The 17,374-nt window shown below is 40.2% G+C and overlaps 4 non-coding genes across 4 annotated transcripts; 1 reads left to right on the forward strand and 3 right to left on the reverse strand.

Annotated features, from left to right (window-relative positions):
* Positions 1 to 3,849: 3,849 nt before the first annotated feature.
* LOC120250892 lies at positions 3,850 to 3,955 on the reverse strand. The gene has a single exon (XR_005533223.1). It is a non-coding gene; the product is annotated as a small nucleolar RNA R71 (small nucleolar RNA).
* An 899-nt stretch (positions 3,956 to 4,854) lies between these two features.
* On the reverse strand, positions 4,855 to 4,961 carry LOC120250909. The gene has a single exon (XR_005533239.1). It is a non-coding gene; the product is annotated as a small nucleolar RNA R71 (small nucleolar RNA).
* Positions 4,962 to 5,860: 899 nt separating this feature from the next.
* Positions 5,861 to 5,966, reverse strand: LOC120250878. Its single transcript, XR_005533210.1, has one exon. It is a non-coding gene; the product is annotated as a small nucleolar RNA R71 (small nucleolar RNA).
* A 10,403-nt stretch (positions 5,967 to 16,369) lies between these two features.
* LOC120250762 lies at positions 16,370 to 16,476 on the forward strand. Its single transcript, XR_005533101.1, has one exon. It is a non-coding gene; the product is annotated as a small nucleolar RNA R71 (small nucleolar RNA).
* Positions 16,477 to 17,374: the final 898 nt, after the last annotated feature.

Below are 17,374 nucleotides of genomic sequence, written 5' to 3' on the forward strand. Positions count from 1 at the left end.
CCAGAATTTAACTATTTAATGGCCCAGTAGGCTTTGCGTTCCAGCTCAACGAGTAAATGACATTCTTTATGATTAATATGCTCACCCGCTGGTAGAGCTGGCCTCACATCTTGCGCTGTTCATGATGTATGGCTTGAATCTCACCCTTCATCCCTCTCAGTCTGGCTTGAATTCTTATAAGTCTGTAACTGTTACCCCTGCTCTCCACTAATCCTATCACTCATAGGACAAGTAGCCCAAGGGGTGCCATATTTCCTACTATGGGCATGCCCCTCGTGCACTCAAGTAAACCCAGACTACAAATCAACCTAGTCACATAGGGGCCCATAAAGATAGCACCTAGTTTAGCACATTGCCCTTGATGAAGGAATGCCTCAGCAAGAAGGTGTCCAAGATGAATGGGATGCCACTTGATAAAAAACTAAATGTATGTATTTTATATGTATTTATGCACATGGTTTATGTATTTTATTGATGAAGCAATGCCCTTTTATGGTTTAATTGGTTAATTTTGTGTTGAAGGCATAGAAGAAGCCTAGATGAGCTCCACAATCCAATTAGAGAAGAAATTGGCATTAAAAATAGTGTTTTAGAGCCCTGAGCACTGTAGAATCAGTATAACAGCTTGAAGCACAAAGAATGAAAGAAAAAGCCAAGTCTGGGATTCCTTACGGGAAACCTCACAGAAATGAAGACAACCTCAAGCTGATTGGAAGATAATAAGTGCTTGTGTAATAGTAATATGAATTATTCATTTCTTACATTGAGCATTTCTTTTCTCAGGTTTTATCACTTATGCATGTGTATTTGTGTTTTGTTGCGCATGTAGGGTTGTGGAGTCAAGTATGAAAGAAAGAAACCAAAAGTAGATCGTGGATGAAATTGGTTGATGAAATCTTAGAGTGAATAAACGGGAAGACATAAGTTGTGTTTAAAGACATGCAAGTATGTGCCAACCTCTGTTGTGCTCGAGTGAACATGCAAATTGGAGGGGTACAAAGGTAGTCACACTCATGTGTTCCGACTTGTGCAGTGCTAGCAAGATCTTCGTCAAATATGATTTTATTGAAGACACAACGTGATCTACCGTATGGATGTCTGCCCATTCATGTGGCCTCGATGAAAAGTGTGCATTTGGGAGCATTTTGGTAAAGCACTATAGAAAATAGCTGTAGCACAATACTATAGAAAATCACCCTAGCAGTTACTGTTCATAGCTCGCTGAAAATTTGATTCCTAGAGATTCACACACCCATGTGGAAATTTCACACGCCCGTGTGGATGCCCGATTCTAACCCAATTTAAGTCGTGATTTGAGATATTTTGAAGAATCTTTTTCCAACCTTTTTCCCATTTTTTTCCCAACTTTGGAGGCGCTCAAGGCTAGGATTTGGAGAGGCTTTAGCAAGGTTTTTGGAGTGGTTCTATGGCCTTCAACACCATTGATAAATGCTTTAGTAAACATGTTTTTTATACGTGTTTTATATTTATTGAGCATCATTTTATATATTGTTTATGTCTTATATCATGTATTGGGTGTTCTTTTATGCATGTAGGTTGTAAATGCATTGAAAATTCGAAAGGAAGCAAAGATAGGCTATTAAGGCATGATGTTGAGAGTTTTTGCGTAATTTAAAAATGAAGACACAAGAGGAGTTCGTGAATGGGTAGATGTGTGCCAACTTTCAAGGAGATTTAAGTCAATTCACTAGTTGGAAGGGCACAAAAGCAGTCACATCTTCACGTTATTTCTCTTTGTGAAGATTGCAAGACCTATCAAAGACACATCGATGAAGAAAAAGTCTACCACATAATCGTGTGCCCGATTATATGCCCTCAAGAGGAGAATGTTTGGATTGCGTTTGTGAAAATCACTATAGTAATGTACTGAAGCAAGCGATGTAGTGATTTCACTGTAGCAGTACTGTAGCGAAGTTGATGTTCACGGGCCCGCGTGCAAATTCCTGTAGCCCACACAGGCGCATGGAAAATCCACATGGGCACATAACAGTCGCGAATCTAAGCTATTAATACGCCATTTGCCGTATTTTTGGGGTACTTTTTGTGGAGCTTTTGGAGAGCAATTTGTAGGCAAGGTGGTTAGGGTTTGGATGGAGGTCTTTGCCAATTTGGATGGAGTTCTTCACCAACTTTGATATGTTCCTTCACCATATAACACTTTGGGAGCCATTGGTGACTTAGCTTCGGAGAGGAACCCTTCAAGATGTTGAAATACCCATCAAGGCCAATCTGTGCGAATTCAAGGGGGTTTTTTATCTATGGGTTTCATTGTTTTCCATTGTATTCATTATTGTTTTGTAATTAGGCCCATGGACGGCTAAATCCTAGTAGGTAGTTGGTCATGTAAACCTTAGGATCTATGATTTTGTATTGATTTGAGTTTTAATCTTGTGATTTCATTGCCTGCATGTGTTGTTGATCTTGGTGATTGATTTACATTGCTTAATCTATTACTTTGATGCAAGAGGTCTCCATTAGAGTTAGAATGTCAAGGTTAAAGAGGGTTGAGAGGGTGAGTCACGAGATAGTGAAGTGTCTGCTTTCCTCTCAGATTGAGTGTTTTCTATCTCCGTATTCGCTATACTCTATACAACCATATTTGGTGTGAGGCATGAGATTGTTCAGTTTCTCCGCCGGGACCTTGTAGAGGGTTAGGGATCCTTCACTGGGAAATAGGGTTGGATCTATGTTTAGGAACCAGTTTCACTCTTAGGTATCCCTAGAGTTTAGTGTGGTTATATGGAGTGTGAGGTGTTGAGATTGAGCAATTTCTCCGTCGGGACCTCGTATGGGACTAGTTCCAGTTCCTTGGAGACAAGGACCAATTGTTTTTTTGGATTACCTCGACTCATTAGACTAGGTTTAGGGGCATTTAGCAAATCTTGAGCTTCATGGAAGATCCTAGGTGGAGCATCACCCAAGTACCTCATTTCAGTGATTGAGAACTCCTTTACTCTATTTCTTGCCCATTTGTTTGCTTGTTAACTTTTCTTGCAATTAGTTCACTCCATCACATTCATCGATTTTGACTAGATAACCGAGAAGTGGTTAATACTAATACTACCATTCCCTATGGATTTGACTACCCACTCACTGAGGTAATTATTACTTCGACACATGTGTACTTGCGGTTCACATGCAATTCGAACACATGTCAAGTTTTTGGCACCGTTACCGGGGAACGGGATATTAGGAACCCTAGGACTTGGTTACTTTAGTCAATCACATTTTCATTTACTTTTCTACTTCATATTTCTCTCTTTTACTGTTCTCATTGTTCGTTTTATTGATTTCAGCTACAGGTTATGACCCGAGGGAACTCTTCGACATTGGTTGAAGAGGATCCCGAAATTGAGCGAAGACTTCATAGAAGGGGCAAGGAACCTGCGCAAGAATAGAATTTTTCAGCTGAAATAGAGGTTGAAGATTCTGAAAATATGGCAGAACAAGGAGGGAAACAAAGAACACTTTCAGATTTCGCTAGACCTATAATTCATGGGACACAATCGAGCATTGTTAGGCCACCGGTAGAAGCCCAGAATTTTGAGATAAAGCCGGGTTTCATTCAAATTATTCAATAGTCCGCACTGTTTATTTGCTTAGACGATGAAGACCCAAACAATCATACTGAGAATTTCCTTGAAGTATGTGACATGTTAAAGATTAATGGGATTTTGGATGATGCAATTCGCTTGAGGGCTTTCCCATTCTCATTGGAGGGAAGAGCTAAACAATGGCTTTATTCATTGCCAAGAGCTTCTATCACAACATGGAATGAAATGGTCGAAGCTTTCCTTGAAAGGTACTTCCCTCCAGGAAAATAAGCAAAGCTTCATAATGAGATATCTTCATTTGTTCAGATGATGCTCAAATCTTTATTTGAGACTTAGGAATGATTTAAGGACCTCTTGCGGAAGTGTCCACAACATGGGTTGCCCCGAATGGATGGTATTTCACACATTTTACAATGATTTGAACTCAAGAACCAAACAACTTCTTAATTCTGCCACAGGAGGGACAATGGGAAACAAAACCCCCGAAGAAGCGTAAAATTTGATTGAAGAAATAGGTTTGAATAGCTACTAATAGAATGCAAGAGAAAAGAAGAAAGTGGCCAGACTCCACGAGATTGATGCGTTTACATCCTTGGCATCCCAAGTAGAGGTGTTGAACAAGAAATTGGATACTTTAACTTCATCAAAGGTAGCCGTAATCACAAGTTGTGATGGTTGCAGGGGTTCGTATTTGCCATCCTATTGTCCTATCTCAATTACTACTTCAGCCACAATTGAACAAGTAGTTTTTGTGGGCAATCCGGGAAAAGGACATGGTAATCCTTATAGCAACAACTATAACCATGGTGGAGAAACAATCCAAGCGATCACTTTAAGGGGTGGTCGAGAGCTTCAAGAAAAGCTCACCGCTGAGAATAACTCTGAAAGTATGACAGAACAAGGAGTGCAACGAAGAACACTTTCAAATTTTGCTAGACCTATAATTCAGGGGACACAATCGAGCATTTTTAGGCCATCGATAGAAGCCCAGAATTTTGAGATAAAGCTGGGTTTCATTCAAATTGTTCAACAGTCCGCACAGTTTAATGGGTTAGCTGATAAAGACCCAAACAATCATACTGAGAATTTCCTTGAAGTATGTGACATGTTAAAGATTAATAGGGTTTTAGATAATGCAATTCGCTTGAGGGCTTTCCCATTCTCATTGAAGGGAAAAGCCAAAAAATGGCTTCATTCATTGCCAAGAGCTTCTATCACAACATGGAATGAAATGGTCAAAGCTTTCCTTGAAAGGTACTTCCCTCCAGGAAAATAAGCAAAGCTTCGTAATGAGATATCTTCATTTGTTCAGTTGATGCTTGAATCTTTATTACAGACTTGGGAATGATTCAATGACCTCTTGCGGAAGTGTCCACAACATGGGTTCCACAAATGGATGGTAATTCACACATTTTTCAATGAGTTGAACTCAAGAAAGAAACAACTTCTTAATGCTATCGCAGGTGGGCATTAGGAAACAAAACCCCTGAAGAAGCCCAAAAAATGATTGAAGAGATAGGTTTGAATAGCTACCAATGGAATGCAAGAGAAAATAAGAAAGTAGCCATACTCCATGAGATCGATGCGGTTATATCCTTGGCATCCCAAGTAGAGGCATTGAGCAAGAAATTGGATACTTTGACGTCATCAAAGGTAGCCACAATAACAAGTTGTGATGGTTGTAGGGGTTTGCATATGCCATCCGATTGTCCTATCTCGATTACTACTTCAGCCCCAGTTGAACAAGTAGTTTTTATGGGCAATCCAGGAAGAGGACAAGGTAATTCTTATAGAAACAACTACAACCAAGGGTGGAGAAACCATCCAAGCGATTACTTTAAGGAGTAGTCGAGAGCTTTAAGAAAAGCTCACTGCTGAGAATAACTCTAAAAATATGGCAGAACAAGGAGGGCAACAAAGAACACTTTTAGATTTCGCTAGACATATAATTCGTGGCACACAATCGAGTATTGTTAGGCCACCGATAGAATCCCAAAATTTTGAGATAAATCTGGGTTTCATTCAAATTGTTCAACAGTCCGCACAGTTTAATGGGTTAGCTGATGAAGACCCAAACAATCATACTGAGAATTTCCTTGAAGTATGTGACATGTTAAAGATTAATAGGGTTTTAGATGATGTAATTCGCTTGAGGGCTTTCCCATTCTCATTGAAGGGAAAAGCCAAACAATGGCTTCATTCATTGCTAAGAGGTTTTATCACAACATGGAATGAAATGGTCGAAGCTTTCCTTGAAAGGTACTTCTCTTTAGGAAAATTAGCAAAGCTTCATAATGAGATATCTTCATTTGTTCAGATGATGATCGAATCTTTATTTGAGACTTAGGAATGATTCAAGAACCTCTTGCGGAAGTGTCCACAACATGGGTTCCCCGAATGGATGGTAATTCACACATTTTACAATGGGTTGAACTCAAGAACCAAACAACTTCTTAATGTTGTCGCATGGGGGACATTGTGAAACAAAACCCCCAAAGAAGTCTGAAAATTGATTGAAGAGATAGGTTTTAATAGCTACCAATGGAATGCAAGAAAAAAGAAGGAAGTGGCAAGACTTGATGAGATCGATGCGGTTACATCCTTGCCATCCCAAGTGGAGGCGTTGAGCAAGAAATTGAAAACTTTGACTTCATCAAAGGTAGCCGTAATCACAAATTGTAATGGTTGAAGGGGTTCGCATATGCCATCTGATTGTCGTATCTTGATTACTACTTCAGCCCTAGTTAAACAAGTAGTTTTTGTGGGCAATCCGGGAAGAGGACAAGGTAATCCTTATAGCAAGAACTATAACCAAGGGTAGAGAAACCATCCAAATCTCTCATGGGGTAACCAAGGGCAGCAAAAAGCTACTGCCCCACCAAGATTTCAGTAAACACCTTTGATTCCGGAGAGAGTTTCAGAATTAGAAAGGGTTTTGTCAAAGTTCATTCAATTAACCAACATAAGGTTCCAAAACATAGAGGCAACACTCTGAAATCATACCGTTTCATTGTACAATTTGGAAAATCAAGTAGGAAAAATAGCGAAGTCATTAGTGGAAAGGCCTCTGCAAAGTTTGCCAAGTAACACCGAGACTAACCCATGAGAGCAAGTGAAGGCAATCACTTTAAGGAGTGGTCAAGCGCTTCAAGAGAAGCTCACTTATGAGAATAACTCTGAAATTCTTCTAGCTAAAGCCCCCACTGGGAAGAATGCTGAAATTCCTCAAGAAAAACAGAAAGACAAGGTGCAAGATAAGGAGAAGGGGCCGGCTGTGTCACCCCTTTCACACACTCCAAGAATCCTTATCCGGCAAGGTTGAAGAAAGACCAAGTTAATGAGCAAAATAGAAAATTTCTATATCTTTTCAAGCAATTACACATCAACATTCCGTTTGTTAAGGTGCTGTCCCAAATGCCTTGCTATACAATGTTCTTAAAGGATTTCTTGACCAACAAAAGAAATATGGAGGAGAGTGTGGCTATGGTCTTGGAAGACAATTGTTCGGCAATGCTTTAGAAAAATTTACCAAACAAAATAAGAGATCAGGGAAGCTTCATCATACCATGTGCAATCAGAGGTTTGGGGGATGAAAAAGCTTCAGCCAATTCAGGAGTTAGTATTAATGTCATGCCATACACATTGCTTCAGAAATTAGGGTTGGGAGAGCCAAGGCCAACCCGCATAACATTACAGTTGGCTGATCATTCTGTTCATCATCCTAGAGGTATAATCAAAGATATTTTAGTGAAGGTTGACAAGTATATTTTTCTTGTAGATTTTGTTGTGTTAGATGTTGATGAAGATGCGGCAGTTCCATTGATTCTGGGAAGATCTTTCTTACGCACCTCCAAGGCACTCACTGACATGGATAGAGGTAAGATGACACTGCTCATTGGAGAAGAAAAGATCACATACTACTAATAAGTGCTTGTGTGTTAAGAATGCGAAGTATTCTTTTCTTATGATGAGCATTACTTTTATAAGGTTTAAGTGCTAATACATGTGTATTTGTGTTCTTTTGCGCATGTAGGGTTGTGAAGCTAAGTATTAATAAAAAAAAGCCAAAAGTAGATAGTGAACGTACTATTGGGTGGAATCTTGGAAGAAACAAACGCGAAGACACAAGTGGGGCTCTAAGATTCATGAGTGTGTGCCAACCTCCACGTATTCAAGTCATTACAATGAGTTGGAGCGGCACGAAGGTAGTCACATTTGCATAACCTGACTTGTGCATTGATAGCAAGATCTTCACCAATGAGGCCTTTGATTAAGGAAGAGTCATAATCTGCGGCATAAACATGTGTCTGTTTATGTTGTCACGATGAAAAGTGTGGAATTGGGAGTGTTTTGGTGGAGTACTACAGCAGGTTCCTATAACAAATAACTATAGCAATACACTGTAACAGTTCTTGTTCACAATTGGCCGAAAATCAAGTTTGTAGAGAATCCCCACATGTGTGTGGAAATTCCACAGGCCCGTGTGGAGAATCCACAGGGGCATGTGGATGCCCGATTCCAACCCTATTTAAGCCTCAATTCAGCCAGATTTTTAGAGATCCTTTTCACCCTTCTCTCCAACATTTCTCTGTCTTTTGGAAGCCCATCGTCTAGGGTTTTGAGAGACTTTTGGCAAGTCTTTGGAGTGGTTCTACGGATTCGACACCGTGCTCCACTTGGAAGAAGGTTATTGGGGGAGCTTCTGTCGGCATTGATCCGGCAAGGTGTGCCCTAGGCCGGACAAGGGGACCTTTGCAGAAGACGAGGCTACTCCACAAGACCATCGACATGAATACTCAGTGGTTTTTTTTATGGATTACTTGTTTTCACATTCGATTTCATTATTGATTGTAACTAGCTCTATGGAGAGTTAAACCCCAATAAATAAATAAAATAATTGAAGAAATAAATAATTCAAAAATAGTGTCTAAAAATTTATTTAAATATATAAATTATAAAATAAGCAATGGATAATTTATTGAAATAAATAAATGAAAATAATCTGATAAATAAATTTGAAAGTGTCAAAAATCTAAAGTTTATATGTTTATGTATACCATAATTTATATGTGACTTTATTTACTTGAAATCTCTAAGTCCCAAACTCCAACGGAAACACTATAACAACCAAATCTCCTTAGGTGGACATATAAACTTATAGTGGCAACATAAATTCCGTAAAAGTTACTAAATCCATAAAACTCGTGAGACAAGCACAAAATAAGACTTAAGTTTCAGTATTAACTCTATCCCTAAACTAATCTAAAACTCTAACCAAGATCAACTAAATAACCCACTCAATATGGGGTGTGTCCTAAAGCAATAGCATCAAAATATGGGGTGTGTCCTAAAGCAATATGGGGTGTGTCCTAACAATACACCATTGGGTTCAAGAATATAAAATCCATTGAGTCAATGCAATACTTAAGATTGAGAAGCATCATGTATTGCAACATGATAAGAATATGTGAGAAGTAATAGCTACCACATTATTAATGTATGCCACTAGCTGAAATGGGTCAAAATAGGCACATGAACCACCAACTATTAAGAATTTGACTCTGATCATCCATTTCAAGATGAACTAACTTGGGTTGCCTCCTAAGAAGAGCTTGTTTTACATCATGAGCTTGACGTACCTGTCCTTATCTTAAGAAGGCTTTTAGCTTGCTCAGAATGAGTAAAGAGAACACTTCTACATTACCTTTGTCTAGGAGAGGGGAGTTGTCTACCTTGATGTAATGTTTAGCTTTTAGTTCTACCTTACTCCTCATTTTCTTGATTGTTGTGGTTGTTGATTTACTCTTTTTCTTGGGCGGTGTAGGAGACGAACTTGCATGTTGTAATAATTCTTCAGTAAGCTCTTCCCTGAAGTACACTTAGAAAGGATTTACCATGAATACATCCTGCACAAGATCACAAATATAAAAGTCAAGTTCATGTGCAAAATAACATTCATCATCATGATCCATGGAGTGCTTCATGGCACTCGGGAGGATAACCACTACTTCTTCCTCCTAGATCTTCAAGGTCATCTTCCCATCTCTCTAATTTATGAGAGCCCTTGAAGTGTTCAGAAGAGGCCTTCCAAGAATAAGTGGGGTCTCTACATCCTCATCCACATCCAAAATCACAAAGTCCATGGGAAATACAAGCTTCTTAATTGTTATTAGAATATCTTCCACAATTCCCCATGGTCTTCTTACTGATCTTCACATCAACAATGTTGGTACTTGTGCTTGATACATGCTAGTGTAGACGAATGAAGGCATTACACTCATTTATTGGAGTCTCTCTAGTCTAGAGACATGATATATGTTAGTTTAGTATTTTTTTACATGTCTCTCAAGAGTTAGTCTACTTTGCATGTTTTTACTCTTTCTTGTGTTCTTTAGAGCACTTTGCACCGTATGGCTTGAGAGTGATGTTCTATAGTAGGGGTGTCACTATTTTTATTGCTTTTCCTGGTCAAATTGTATTTACAGCAGAAAGACCTACCTTCTTTGTGGTGCATAGTCACTCTTGACAAGTCAGATACAATGTATGCCCTATCAGGAGAGAGGCCTACCCCTTGGGAAGTGTGAAAGCTACTAACTGTAAACCGGTAGTGTGAATGCCGCCTAAACCTCATAGGAAAGGGCTACCTCAGAACAAAACAAAGTGTGCATACTTATATGAAGACTTAGTTAGTATTGAGATAAGTTGAATTAAACCTTGATATTTTTGCAACAAAATCTAGACTGTAAGATAGTAAATAAGAGACAAGCACTTGAGAGAGTTATTTTCTCTATAGAGTAGACTATTCTTTGCAAAACATGTTTATGTTAGATAGCATTTTATTGTTTCCTTAAAATAGTAAAACTCCTTCATTCGTAGCCTGAGGTCAAGCACTCATCATGTGCATTATTTTGTTTTTATTTACTTGATGGCAAGCAAACACCTAAGTGTGGGAAGGTTTAATAAGTGCTTGAACATGCATATTTTATATATCATTTACACTATGTCTAGCATAAAAGTTCATATGATTAGCACCAAACTAGTACATAATTTCATTCTTTCATTCACTATGGGGTATAATTGCGCTTTAGGGCCAAAGATGAGGCAATTTGAGGTAGATCAGATGAAAATATGACTTTAAGAACATTACCATGCCCTCATCACAATCGTGGTCAGGTTGTGCTAGTGTGCAAATCCACGAGAAGACATCACAAGAGCCACCACGGCCTTAACAACGGTCATGGCATATATAACACTCGTGGTTAGTGCATATAACGCCTAAAACTAGACCGTGCCATGACACAATTTTGGGCCCAAAAAATCAAACTTGATCACAATAGCCTTCACAACGGGCATTGTCACCCCGTGGAGGACCCAAGTCTGTAAATAGACCTAGGTTTAATTTATGAGGAGGATTCTTTTGCCAACTTTGTTTGAAGGCAAATGGATTTCTAGAGATTAATGTAGTTGGAAACAAGGATCAACTCTATTTTAGTGAGTTAAGGAGAATTTCCCAAGAGGGAGGTAATATGTATTGATAGTGGACGGCGTGCGAAGATATTCGGCACCATTATGACATCCTTGGGATCTTCTCAACCTCAACCATTAGAGAACTATTGGAGAGAGAGAGTTAGTTTTAGGATTCTTTACACTTTCTTATGGATTTTATATTCTTTAATCTTTATTCTTTATCCATAGGACCCCAATTGAGGGGGAATTTTATGTTAGTGTACCTCGGCTATTTCTTGTGAACTTTAACTTTCATTGGCAATATATTTTTGAACTAGTTTATTGTGATTCATTCCATGATTAATTGTTTATTAATGGGTTGATGAAGTGAGGATGAGATTCCCTCTCATTAGAACACCCATACCTTGTTAGATCTATGTATGTGCTAAGAGATTAGGTATTGCTAGGTTTTTGAATTACTATTTGACTATCCTTTTAGAGGAGTTCTTGACCTTAAGGTGAACATAGGAGGTTAGGTTAAAAGAGATTCTATCTCAAGTTTCTTGTGCTTTAGATATGATTGCCAAGAGATTGGGACCAATAGGCCTTTGAATTCCACCGGTCCATCACTAGATAACATTGTTATAATTGCTTTCGCATCATGAGTAATTGCTAAGGAATTCTTCATATGAGTACCTACTTCTTTCAATTGCACTTTATGATCCTCAATTGTTTCTTAGTAACTAGTTTGTAATAGTATATTTAAGAAACACCATAGATATTAGGCTATTGATTAAATAAAAAGGAAGTAATAGGAGACTCTCACCGTTCATTGAGGAATATGACCCTTCATGCCTACCCAAGAGGTATTACTTGATAACTGATAAGAGCCTAAATGTATTGACAACGCCCCTTGTGTGTGACCCGCAAGTGCACGGGTTTGTCAAAGTAATAAATCCCAAGTGAGTGGGTATCGTATCCAAAGGTAATAGTGAGTAGAAACACAACAATTGCTATCTAACAATTGTGAAAATGAATAAATGGTAGTGTGAATAAAATTGTTATGAAAAGAACTAAAAGAAATAAGAATGAGAGGTACGATAAAGTGAGAGGAAAGGCAATCGATAGAAAGTGGGGCACTCGGACATTGCTACCACTAGTGTTATTGCTTCAAGTGCAAGACCAACTATTATGTCTCCTGACTGATGCTTAATAAGTTGTGGAAATCCAAAAATACACGGTCCCAAACCTAAGGTCAACCTTGACTAACTCTACACTATGCCCCTGGGGAGAAATCGCTCAGTCTCAACACCTCACACTGTGTACATTTCCAAGTGATAAATCATATTCCTATATGTAGATCTAACCCTTTGGTCCAGGCGAAAGACCTGACTTGAAATACTCAGAAAGAATTTTCCTTCTGAGTATGTCTTTTATTTTCATTTTGTTGTCTCGAGTTGTATTCATTGCCTTATCTTGTATATACTCGAGCTGTTTTTGTTTTTATTGAGCTTCACTAAACCCCCTTTTATATACGTATCGATGGTCTTGTCAGTATGGCACTTGAGCACTAGTCATGGACACAACCCATTGGAACTTCACTCCAAAGTATTTAGCTCCATCAAACACAACATTAGGAGTCAGGGAAATATTGTTTTAATTGCCCACTCCCACATTGAGGGCAATCTACATCTTAAGTGTGTGTGGGGGGGGGAGGGGGAGTTCATGTTGCACATATTCACAAGGTCCCCTTGCGTATATCCCGCAAGTGCACGTGTTTGTCGAAGTAATAATCCCGGATGAGCGGGTATCAAATCCACAGGGAGTAGAGAATAAAAACACTTAATCCGCTTCTTAGCTATGTGAAAGATCAGTAGTGATAAGTGTGACAATGATTCAATTCTCAAAACTAAAAACAACAAGTAACAGAGCACGAGTAAAGGAGGTAAGGTAATTGATAAAGATGGGGTACTCGGATAATGCTCCGCCTAGGACAATTGTTTTAAGTGCAAGAACCCTCTATTATGCTTCCTAGTCAATGCAATGGTGAGTCGTGGAAATCAATAAATACATAGTCCCAAATCTAAGGTCAACTATGCCTAACTCAATACATGTCCCGGAGGAGAGATTAGATAACCTCTCAACCTCGCACTCGAATAGAGTTGCAATGAGCTCTAGGGATTCCAAGTGATAAATCTCTTCCTAATTATAGACCTAACCCTTTGGTCCAGGTGGAAGGTCCCTAACCACGATTAAGCCCCTGCATACTAAGATCGCCTCAACGCTTCACTCCGTTGCACGCACAACTAAGCCCCAGTGGAGGGTCATCCCTTAGACCATTCACTCTATTATGGCCGCAAAGAACTTGAGGAACGGAGGTAGAATCTATCACGTCGGAGGGGAAAGGGGGCGCTCCTGTACCTCTCGACTCACCCTCTCAACCCTCTCCAACCTAGCTTTGTCTAACGCTCGTGGTGTGTCACTCACTCACAAGGTTACCAACAAGAACTCTCAACCCTATTGTCACTCTAGGGGAAATGTTCATACAATCAAGCATTCATGGTTGGAACTCACAACAAACATCAATTGATTGAAAGCATAATAAAGAGATTCAATGAAACAAATACATCCTAGGGTTCACAAATACCCAAGTACCCACTAGGGGTTTAGCTGTCTATGGAGCTAAGTACAATCAAAGAAATAGAATGTAAAATCAATGAATCCATAGAGAAACCCCCTCGATAGTCGTGTCAATGGTCTTGTGGAAAGTCCTCTACTCGTCGTCCAAGGATTCCCTTGTTCGGTATAGGATACGCCTCGACGGAAGCTCCCCTACCATCCTTCTTCCAAAGGAATGACGATGTCGGAGCCGTAGAACCTCTCCAAAACCCTCTCTCAAGTTTGGGAAAAGATGAAGATGACAAACTCTGCAGGAAATCACACTCCCATGCGGAAATTACCCACGGGCGTGCGATATTCACATGGTCGTTCACAGGGGCAGTCGCACGCCCTTGTGCCTTCTCTAGATGAGCTCGTAATACAAATACACGGGCGTGCGGAAATTCCACACGCCCGTACATTTTCACTGGATGCCTTAGAAAAACCTGCAGGCTCTGCAGAAAGTTTCTGAACATGTTTACACACTTAGAGCCTGCCCTAGTATGCAAGTTTTACTAGCGAAAAACATGGAATAAAACTCAAACGACATAACTTCGCCAATTCCACATGAAAACACACGATGAATACTCAAAGCCCACAAGAAAATCTCAGCACAAGCATCTAAAAATCAAGACACCAACACTTAACAAATTATTCATGCAAACAAACTAAACTAGAAGATAAGAAAATAGTAAACACTTGGGTTGTCTCCCAAGAAGCGCTTGTTTAATGTCACTAAGCTTGACGTACCTTGTCTTACCTCACAGGGGTTCATAGATGAAGGTTGCCCTCTTACCCATGACTTGAAAGCATGATGTGAAAAGTCTCTTGAGGATAGAGGGTGAATTATCAGGCTTCGGACCACCTAGCGATGGTTCATCCAACTCCTTCAGTTTACGGGCGTCTCCAATAGCCTTGGAGTGTTTCCGGTGGCATCTCCTAGCCCTCTTCATTTTCCGGAGCACCTTCTTCAAGATCCCCGGGGTAGATGGTACTTCTTCCGTCGAACCAAGCATCATTACTTCTTCGTAATCCTCCTCTTGGTCGAACAAACCCTCGTATGGATTCGGATTGAACATTTCCTGCATGTATTCATCAACAATCTCATCAGTAGTGTCTAGAAAGTATAAAGTATCATCAAAATCAAGAGAATACCGCATGGCTTCAGCAAGGCGGTATGTGAGCTTGTCATCTCAAACCCTCAAAGTTAGCTCTCCGCCGTCCATGTCAATCAATGCCTTGGAAGTCCACAAGAACAGTCTCCCAAGTATCGAAGGTGCATCCGCATCCTCATCGACGTCTAGCACTACAAAGTCAACCGGAAAAATGTACTTGTCCACCTTGACAAGCATGTTTTCAATGATGCCTCTCGGATGTCGCACTGCTCGGTCCGCTAGTTGCAAAGTCATCCTAGTAGGCCTAGGCTCGCCCAAGCCTAGCTTTTGAAAGAAGGTGTATGGCATAACGTTGATACTGGCCCTGAGTCCACCAATGCCATTTCCTCACCTAGATTACCAATATTACACGGAATGATGAAGCTTCCCGGGTCTTTCTTCTTGTTCGGCATGTTCTTTTGAAATACCGCCGAGCATGAAGCATCTAAAATCACTGAAGCACTTTCCTCCAACTTTCTCTTATTAGTCAGCAAGTCTTTCAAGAACTTCGCATACTTAGGCATTTGGGCCAATGCCTCAACAAAAGGAATATTGATGTGGAGTTGCTTGAACAAATTCAGGAACTTCTTGTACTATTTATCCCCTTGGTCATTTTTCAATCTAGAGGGATAAGGGATTCTTGGCTTGAAAGGTAGGGGTGCCACCTCTTTCTCTTTGCTTGTTCCCTCTTCTATCTCTATAACCTCGGGTGCGTGTTCTTTTGGCTTCTCACTCGGAAGCCTACCTTCAACCTCACGACCACTTCTCGAACTGATCGCCTTCACGTGCTCTCTATGGTTGGTCTCTGTATTGCTCGGCAAGCTTCCATGTGGCCTTTCATAGATAGACTTCGCAATTTGCCCCACCTGATTTTCAAGGTTATGCAAAGAGGTGGTGTGGTTGCGAAGTGTAGCCTCGACTGATTCAAACCTTATATTTGTAGATTGCACAAATCGAGTCAAGTGCTTCTCTAAGTCATTCATTCGGGCTTCCAAACCTAAGACTCTATTTTCCACCTGAGGGGCTTGTTGTTGTTGTTGAAAACCCGGTGGCCCCATGTCCTTTTGTGGACCCTGATTACTCCATGAGAAATTGGGATGATTCTTCCAACCCGGATTGTAGGTATTGCTATATGGGTTTCCTTGAGGTCTCATGCCATTACCTACAAAATCAACGTTCTCCACCGAAGAAACATCACCGATAGAGATCGGGCAATCGAAGAGAGCATGTCCTCCACCACACCCAGTGTAATTAGTCACGGCCGCCACTCTATTTGAAGTTAGAAGATCTAACTTCTTACTCAAATTTTCCGCTTGAGCTGCCAATGAAGTTACCACATCTATTTCATGGAGACCGGCCACTTTTTTCTTCTCCCTAACATTCCATTGGTAGCTGTTTAACCCCATTTCTTCAATTAACTGACGGGCCTCATCGGGGGTCTTGCTACCTAAGGTACATCCTGCTGCCGCATCCAAGAGTTGGCCTGTACTCGGGTTCAAACCATTATAAAAGGTCTGAACAATTATCCACTCCGGGAATCCGTGTTGCGGGCACTTTCTTAGGAGCTCCTTAAACCTTTCCCATGTCTCGAATAGAGACTCCAATTCCGACTGAAGAAAGGATGAGATCTCATTCCTAAGCTTTGCTGATTTTCCGGGAGGGAAATAACGGGCCAGAAAAGCTTCTACCATCTCCTCCCACGTGGTAATTGATGCTCTAGGTAATGAGTGTAGCCACTGCTTCGCTATCCCCTTTAGGGAAAATGCGAAGGCTCACAACTTGATTGCATCATCCGTCACCCCGTTTATCTTCAACATATCACACACCTCAAGAAAGCTCTCTATATGACTGTTTAGATCTTCATCGGCTAAACCATTGAATTGTGCGGATTGCTGCAACATGTGGATGAATGTCAGCTTCAGTTCGAAGTTCTGAGCTATAATCGGGGGATGCATAATACTCGACTGTGTCCCCAACACTGAAGGTCTGGCATAATTGGATAATGTTCGCTGTTGCTCATTCTGTTCTGCCATGTTTTCAGATTCTTCCACTTCCAAATCAGCTAAATTAGACTGTTCTTGCACAGGCTCTTTACCTTTTCTTCTAAGTGTAAGTTCTAGCTCAGGATCTCCTTCAATCAATATTGAGGGATTCCCTTGGGTCATAACCTGGAGCTACACCCAAAAAGAAGGAAAAAGAAATCAGAACGATGATAGAATAAGAAGATATGAAATAGAATGTATGGTGAAATAGCTAAGAAAACGAAGTGCAAAGTATCTCTAAACGTCTACTCCCCGGCAACGGAGCCAAAAACATGACAAGGTCCCCTTGCGTATATCCCGCAAGTTCACGGGTTTGTCGAAGTAATAATCCTGGATGACTGGGTATCGAATCCACAGGGAGTAGGGAATAAAAACACTTAATCCGCTTCTTAGCTATGTGAAAGATCAGTAGTGATAAGTGTGACAATGATTCAATTCTCAAAAGTAAAAACAACAAGTAAGAGAGCACGAGTAAAGGAGGAGGTAAGGCAATCGATAA

Source organism: Dioscorea cayenensis, chromosome 19 (genome assembly GCF_009730915.1).
Source record: "Dioscorea cayenensis subsp. rotundata cultivar TDr96_F1 chromosome 19, TDr96_F1_v2_PseudoChromosome.rev07_lg8_w22 25.fasta, whole genome shotgun sequence".
In the NCBI taxonomy this organism is placed as follows: Eukaryota; Viridiplantae; Streptophyta; class Magnoliopsida; order Dioscoreales; family Dioscoreaceae; genus Dioscorea; species Dioscorea cayenensis.